The sequence below is a fragment of the Panulirus ornatus genome, chromosome 47 (assembly GCF_036320965.1).
Source record: "Panulirus ornatus isolate Po-2019 chromosome 47, ASM3632096v1, whole genome shotgun sequence".
In the NCBI taxonomy this organism is placed as follows: Eukaryota; Metazoa; Arthropoda; class Malacostraca; order Decapoda; family Palinuridae; genus Panulirus; species Panulirus ornatus.
In genome coordinates, this window is record NC_092270.1 from 19082440 (window position 1) to 19089939 (window position 7500).

At 54.0% G+C, this 7500-nt stretch overlaps 1 protein-coding gene across 9 annotated transcripts in view; it reads right to left on the reverse strand.

The window, feature by feature from the left end:
• The window catches only part of rhea (Talin_middle and talin-RS domain-containing protein rhea), a 639718-nt gene that overhangs the window by 353420 nt on the left and 278798 nt on the right, over positions 1-7500 (reverse strand). The window lies entirely within an intron of this gene.

Below are 7500 nucleotides of genomic sequence, written 5' to 3' on the forward strand. Positions count from 1 at the left end.
CTTTGCCCCTGTGGTACCACAGAGGGGGCGTTGAGATCTTTGCCCCTGTGGTACCACAGAGGGGGCGTTGTGATGCTTTGCCCCTGTGGTACCACAGAGGGGGGCGTTGTGATGCTTTGCCCCTGTGGTACCACAGAGGGGGGCGTTGAGATGCTTCGCCCCTGTGGTACCACAGAGGGGGGCGTTGAGATGCTTCGCCCCTGTGGTACCACAGAGGGGGGCGTTGTGATGCTTTGCCCCTGTGGTACCACAGAGGGGGCGTTGAGATGCTTCGCCCCTGTGGTACCACAGAGGGGGGCGTTGTGATGCTTTGCCCCTGTGGTACCACAGAGGGGGGCGTTGTGATGGTTTGCCCCTGTGGTACCACAGAGGGGGCGTTGTGAGCCAAGAGGTATGTATCGTAAGCTCCTTCCTAACCTGGGCCCCTGGTGGTCTGTGCCCACCCATCATGGTTACGCAGACCCCACGACCGGACCCCCCCCACAGCACAAGCAACGTAGTGAGGTATTCCATAATGTGGGTCTTCTAGTGAACGCTGTGTGGGGCAGTCATGGGGGGCTGGATCGAACCCCCGTGAACGCCGTGTGGGGCAGTCATGGGGGGGGGCCGGATCGAACCCCCCGTGAACGCTGTGTGGGCCAGTCATGGGGGGCCGGATCGAACCCCCCGTGAACGCCGTGTGGGGCAGTCATGGGGGGGGCCGGATCGAACCCCCCGTGAACGCTGTGTGGGCCAGTCATGGGGGGCCGGATCGAACCCCCCGTGAACGCCGTGTGGGGCAGTCATGGGGGGGGGGCCGGATCGAACCCCCCGTGAACGCCGCGTGGGGCCGGATCGAACCCCCCGTGAACGCTGTGTGGGGCAGGCATGGGGGGCCGGATCGAACCCCCCGTGAACGCCGTGTGGGGCCGGATCGAACCCCCTGTGAACGCTGTGTGGGGCAGTCATGGGGCCGCCCCGGATCGAACCCCCTGTGAACGCTGTGTGGGGCAGTCATGGGGCCGCCCCGGATCGAACCCCCCGTGAACGCACGCTGTGTGGGGCAGTCATGGGTGGGGGCCCCGGATCGAACCCCCGTGAACGCACGCTGTGTGGGGCAGTCATGGGTGGGGGCCCCGGATCGAACCCCCCGTGAACGCTGTGTGGGGCAGTCATGGGTGGGGGCCCCGGATCGAACCCCCCCCCCGTGAACGCACGCTGTGTGGGGCAGTCATGGGTGGGGGCCCCGGATCGAACCCCCCGTGAACGCTGTGTGGGGCAGTCATGGGTGGGGGCCCCGGATCGAACCCCCCGTGAACGCTGTGTGGGGCAGTCATGGGTGGGGGCCCCGGGTCGAACCCCCCCCCCCGTGAACGCACGCTGTGTGGGGCAGTCATGGGTGGGGGCCCCGGATCGAACCCCCCGTGAACGCTGTGTGGGGCAGTCATGGGTGGGGGCCCCGGGTCGAACCCCCCCCCCGTGAACGCACGCTGTGTGGGGCAGTCATGGGTGGGGGCCTCGGATCGAACCCCCCGTGAACGCTGTGTGGGGCAGTCATGGGGCCGCCCCGGATCGAACCCCCCGTGAACGCTGTGTGGGGCAGTCATGGGTGGGGGCCCCGGATCGAACCCCCCGTGAACGCTGTGTGGGGCAGTCATGGGTGGGGGCCCCGGATCGAACCCCCCGTGAACGCTGTGTGGGGCAGTCATGGGTGGGGGCCCCGGGTCGAACCCCCCCCCCGTGAACGCACGCTGTGTGGGGCAGTCATGGGTGGGGGCCCCGGATCGAACCCCCCGTGAACGCTGTGTGGGGCAGTCATGGGTGGGGGCCCCGGGTCGAACCCCCCCCCCCCCGCACGCTGTGTGGGGCAGTCATGGGTGGGGGCCTCGGATCGAACCCCCCGTGAACGCTGTGTGGGGCAGTCATGGGGCCGCCCCGGATCGAACCCCCCCCCGTGAACGCTGTGTGGGGGCAGTCATGGGGGGCGGATCGAACCCCCTGTGAACGCTGTGTGGGGCAGTCATGGGTGGGGGCCTCGGATCGAACCCCCCGTGAACGCTGTGTGGGGCAGTCATGGGTGGGGGCCTCGGATCGAACCCCCCGTGAACGCTGTGTGGGGCAGTCATGGGGCCGCCCCGGATCGAACCCCCGCCGGTCGCCGACCCTATGGCTACCGTTAACGGGAAGCCATAAAGAAAACGAGTTGTGGGAAAGAAAACGAGGATAGGGCTGGCGTCCTTGCAAGGCTGTGGGGGGGGGAAGCGGGGGTGGGGGAGCCCCAGCCGGCCACTCACCCCCACAGCCAGCCAAGGTCACCCCGCCATACACACCTGTAGTTAACGTGGGAGTTCTTCCTGTGGGAGAAGGTCGCTGCTGCTGGTGTCTCCCTCACTCACTCACTCTCACTCACTCCAGTGTTGCCTCCCTCACCCTGATACCTTGCTCCCTTGTACTGCCTCCCTCACCCTGATACCTTGCTCCCTTGTACTACCTCATTCACTCACTGCAATGTTGCCTCCCTCACCCTGACACCAAGCTCCCTTGTACTGCCTCCCTCACCCTGGTACCTTACTCCCTTGTACTACCTCATTCACTCACTGCAATGTTGCCTCCCTCACCCTGATAGCAAGTTCCCTTGTACTACCTCCCTCACCCTGGTGCCTTGTTCCCTTGTACTGCCTTCCTCACCCTGGTGCCTTGCTCTCTTGTACTACCTCCCTCACCCTAGTACATTTCTCCCTAATACTAACTCCCTCACCCTGGTGAAGAGAGAGAGAGAGAGAGAGAGAGAGAGAGAGAGAGAGAGAGAGAGAGAGAGAGAGAGAGAGAGAGAGATATGAACACGTAATGCTCCAGGACTCAGCAGTGTTGGGAGAGACATCACTGTGTCGCCTAGCTAGGCGGGCCAAGTACTGTGTCGCCTAGCTAGGCAGGCCAAGCACTGTGTCGCCTAGCTAGGCAGGCCAAGCACTGTGTCGCCTAGCTAGGCAGGCCAAGTACTGTGTCGCCTAGCTAGGCAGGCCAAGTACCGTGTCGCCTAGCTAGGCAGGCCAAGTACTGTGTCGCCTAGCTAGGCAGGCCAAGTACTGTGTCGCCTAGCTAGGCAGGCCAAGCACTGTGTCGCCTAGCTAATGGTGGGGGCCAGGCAAGAGTGTCCAGCTCTCGAGAAACACTAAAGTTACTATCAACAAGAAACAGAAGGAAGGCTAAGGCGAAGAGCAGTGCAAGTTAACCCAGTCCTCTGGGGAGAGAGAGAGAGAGAGAGAGAGAGAGAGAGAGAGAGAGAGAGAGAGAGAGAGAGAGAGAGAGAGAGAGAGAGAGAGAGAGAGTGAACCGTGTGGCCTACAACCCCATGACTTGAAGATACGATGTACCAGCAGCGTGTGAGGAGAGGGTTGTGGGGGAGAGGGTTGTGGGTGAACTGTGTTGCCTACAACCCCATGACTTGAAGATACGATGTACCAGCAGCGTGTGAGGAGAGGGTTTTGGGTGAACTGTGTTGCCTACAACCCCATGACTTGAAGATACAATGTACCAGCAGCGTGTGAGGAGAGGGTTGTGGTTGTAGGTTTGCTGGTGATGAAGACAGGTACAGGCGATGAGGAGGGTGGCTTCCACCATGTGTGTGTGTGTGTGTGTGTGGGGGAGGAGGAGGACGACTTCAACCAGACCTTGTGTGGTGTACGTGGAAGTGCTGGGCATCAAGCGAACCTCACGACCAGGTGTGTGTGAGGAAGGGGCGCCCCGCCACTGTTGCTACACAAGCCCCTGTCGGCAGCAGACACTGACGGGGCGCCCCCGGGGGGCACTTGCGCCCCTCCTGACGCCGGGGGGGGGGGGGGGAGGACTGGCAACCTATCACGCGTACTAACTCCACCTCGACCGTGCCTACGCTTCGTGGTGGCGATGAGGGAGGGAAGGGAAGGCGTATAACCCAGTGTGTGTGAGAGAGAGAGAGAGAGAGAGAGAGAGAGAGAGAGAGAGAGAGAGAGAGAGAGAGAGAGAGAGCAGCGTCTCCCAGAGCGGGGCAGTCCACTCACACCAGCGGGCCAGGGAGTGGCTTTCAAAAGGGACTTTGACAAGGTTTCGAGGAGGAACCACTTTATCATGCACTATTGCCTCGGTCTGCTATCATGCAGGGCGAGGCAGTCAGACGTCGTGAGCACATAATTACCCAATTAGGTCAGTGCGGGAACGACTGTTGTACACACAGTGTGCGAGTGTGATCACCTAGTTGTACTGTACAGGGAGGGAGGTGTGTGTACACTGGCAGGGCCCCGTCTCCTGTACTAAGATGAGACAGTGTGTGTTCGACTCCGTAATGTTGTCCACATCAACCACCTCCTTGTTCAGTTGATGCTGTTCATCCACCAATCTTAGGCCAGTCATCCATCAACCGTATGCTGCTCATCCACCAATCTTAGGCCAGTCATCCACCAATCCTATGCTCCTCATCCATCCATCTTATTCTCACAAAATACGTCTTTCATCTTTCTGAACATGTTCACTGTCTTCATCTCACGTCATGTTCACTTAACGAATAGGATCAAGTCACCCCTAACTCTTCTGTCTTACATGATGGACAAATTTGGGGGGTCTTAATTCTGGTACCACCTTTGTTGCCCTCTACTACTAGCTCTCTCTCGAGTTACTCAAATGCAACGACCAAACGAGTGAAGGAAATTCTAATCTTGGCCTTTATGTAGGATACGACCAGCCAGTTGAACATATACCCATACACTTGACAGATGTGACACACGCCAACAGGTAGTCTGTCACCTGGACTCCTTCCCAATTAGGAGACTGGTGACAGGTGAGAAGGAGCCCCTCTCTCTCACACACGAAATCCTAAAGTCTATTTTGAGCTACACAGGAGTACATATTGAGGCCTTCTTTCTGTGTGTCACGTTCTCGGTACATCTACTCTGGTGTGATGTCATGTAGCATACATCAGAACAGGTAATTTTCCTATATAAATTAAATGTATATAGCAGTTCCTGGGACTGATTCGATTTGTCCAGTGGGCGCTAGAGCAAAAAGGATTACAGTGGTGACAATGGGTCTGTGTTACACCCCCAGTGGGATAATAATACTTAGTCCGTTGTCACAAAACTCGTTCATTACAAACATTACATATTCTGTCATATGTATACCCTGAATACATACAAAAAAAAAAAGGATACAAACTTCAAATTTCAGGTGTAATATTATTTCTAGCAGGGTTTGTTCAAACCTATCCCTAAAAGGCTCCATTTCTTCACATTCTAAGACCCAAGTGTACTAGTTTGTGTCCAAACTACTTTATAATTCATATCATTAACATCTCCAGTTAGGCCAAAGTGCCAATGGTACCCAGAGCGTAGCCTTAGTCTAGCAGTTACAACATCATGTAATCTGCTGATCTTATTACCTTGTCCATATACAGTTTTCACTTTACACATTCCACTGTGATGGAAAATGTTTCTCCCTCTACTTATCTGAACTCCATCTTCGTGCTTCAAAGAGGTCAATTAGTTCTGTTCCAATCACTGTTTTGAGGCTTCTAAATGATAACCCAATGTTGTTTTCAACATCACCTTTATTTAATGCAAGTCTGGCTAAAGCATCACAACTTTGTCATGCTCACAGAGGCCTATATAAGAGGAAATCTCTAACAATTTAGTTTCCCTTCAGCAACAATGTTCCAAGTATCTGTGTCTGGGTGGCTTCAGAGACCAGGGTGTTGAGGGCAAGGAAGGGAATATAAAGAATCAAGAGTTAATGAAACTGTCTGTGGCAGTAGTGATTTCTGCCTGCACAGAGAGAGAGAGAGAGAGAGAGAGAGAGAGAGAGAGAGAGAGAGAGAGAGAGAGAGAGAGAGAGAGAGAGAGAGTTAGTTTTAGCCCAGCGTTGGGCAAGTCGTAACGCCGCCATCCACTTACCATCCTACGTAACCCGAGTTCAACCATACACATATCCCATCCCTTCCCTTTGTAAGCTGATGTCACCCTGCCCCGTGTTTCCACTTTCTCTCATGACTTGTGCATCATCTGCAGACATATGCAGCAGGCAGGAGTCCCACCCTGCCCCGTGTTTCCACTTTCCCTCATGACCTGCGCATCATCTGCAGACATATGCTGCAGGCAGAAGTCCCACCCTACTCCGTGTTTCCACTTTCCCTCATGACCTGCGCATCATCTGCAGACATATGCAGGAGGCAGGAGTACCATACCTTCAGGCAGGTCATTCATGTAGATCAAGAAGAGTAGCGGTCCTAGAACACGGGCCCTGGGGCACTCCACTGGTGACCTCCACTCATGTGGAGAAGGCTCCGCTCCCATGTGTTCCATATTCCCGTCCACTAATATACTTCCCCACGTCTGTGGCCTCCTCACCCTGTTCCTGCCTGCTGACCCAGGCTCTGAACGACCCCTCCTCCCCTCAAGGGTACAGCATCAAACGCTTTCTGACAGTCTAGATGGAAACAATGTACCCAGCCTTCCATATTGTGTCGGACACAGAACTCTCTCTCTCTCTCTCTCTCTCTCTCTCTCTCTCTCTCTCTCTCTCTCTCTCTCTCTCTCGTAGCAATCTGAGAGGACTGCGACATCTGATCTTCTGACACCATGTTCTCAAGTGCAGGAACTCCTGTCTTTGTTGACTCAGCTAAAGTCGTCCATTTGTTCTCTGATGTTCTTTTTTTCTTTCTTTCTTCCCAGACTCTTTCAGGTCACCAGTCGTCGGCCAGGTCTGTCACCGCTTCTCCTTTCTGAAAGGCAAGCACGACTGGTGGCCCCACCACACTGCCTCCCTCTCCCGCGACACCTTGAACAACACCTCACGATGTTTACCTTGGGTGTCTGTGCATCCCTCCATGACACTCAAGTGTGTGTGTGGGTGTGTGTGTGTGCTTGTGTTTGGAGTGGAAACTTTGTAAACTGTTTTACGTTTAATGAGGTGGATTTCTTCCTCCGGGAAACACGTATAGTGTATTGTAAACTGTTGATGAACCAAATTATCTGAACTCGTACAGAAGTGCGATTAACCCGTCATGTATATATGTATATGGTATAACCCTTCATGTATATATGTATATGGTATAACCCTTCATGTATATATATGTATGGTATAACCCTTCATGTATATATGTATATGGTATAACCCTTCATGTATATATGTATATGGTATAACCCTTCATGTATATATATGTATGGTATAACCCTTCATGTATATATATGTATGGTATAACCCTTCATGTATATATGTATGGTATAACCCTTCATGTATATATGTATATGGTATAACCCTTCATGTATATATATGTATGGTATAACCCTTCATGTATATATATGTATGGTATAACCCTTCATGTATATATATGTATGATATAACCCTTCATGTATATATATGTATGGTATAACCCTTCATGTATATATGTATATGGTATAACCCTTCATGTATATATATGTATGGTATAACCCTTCATGTATATATATGTATGGTATAACCCTTCATGTATATATATGTATAATATAACCCTTC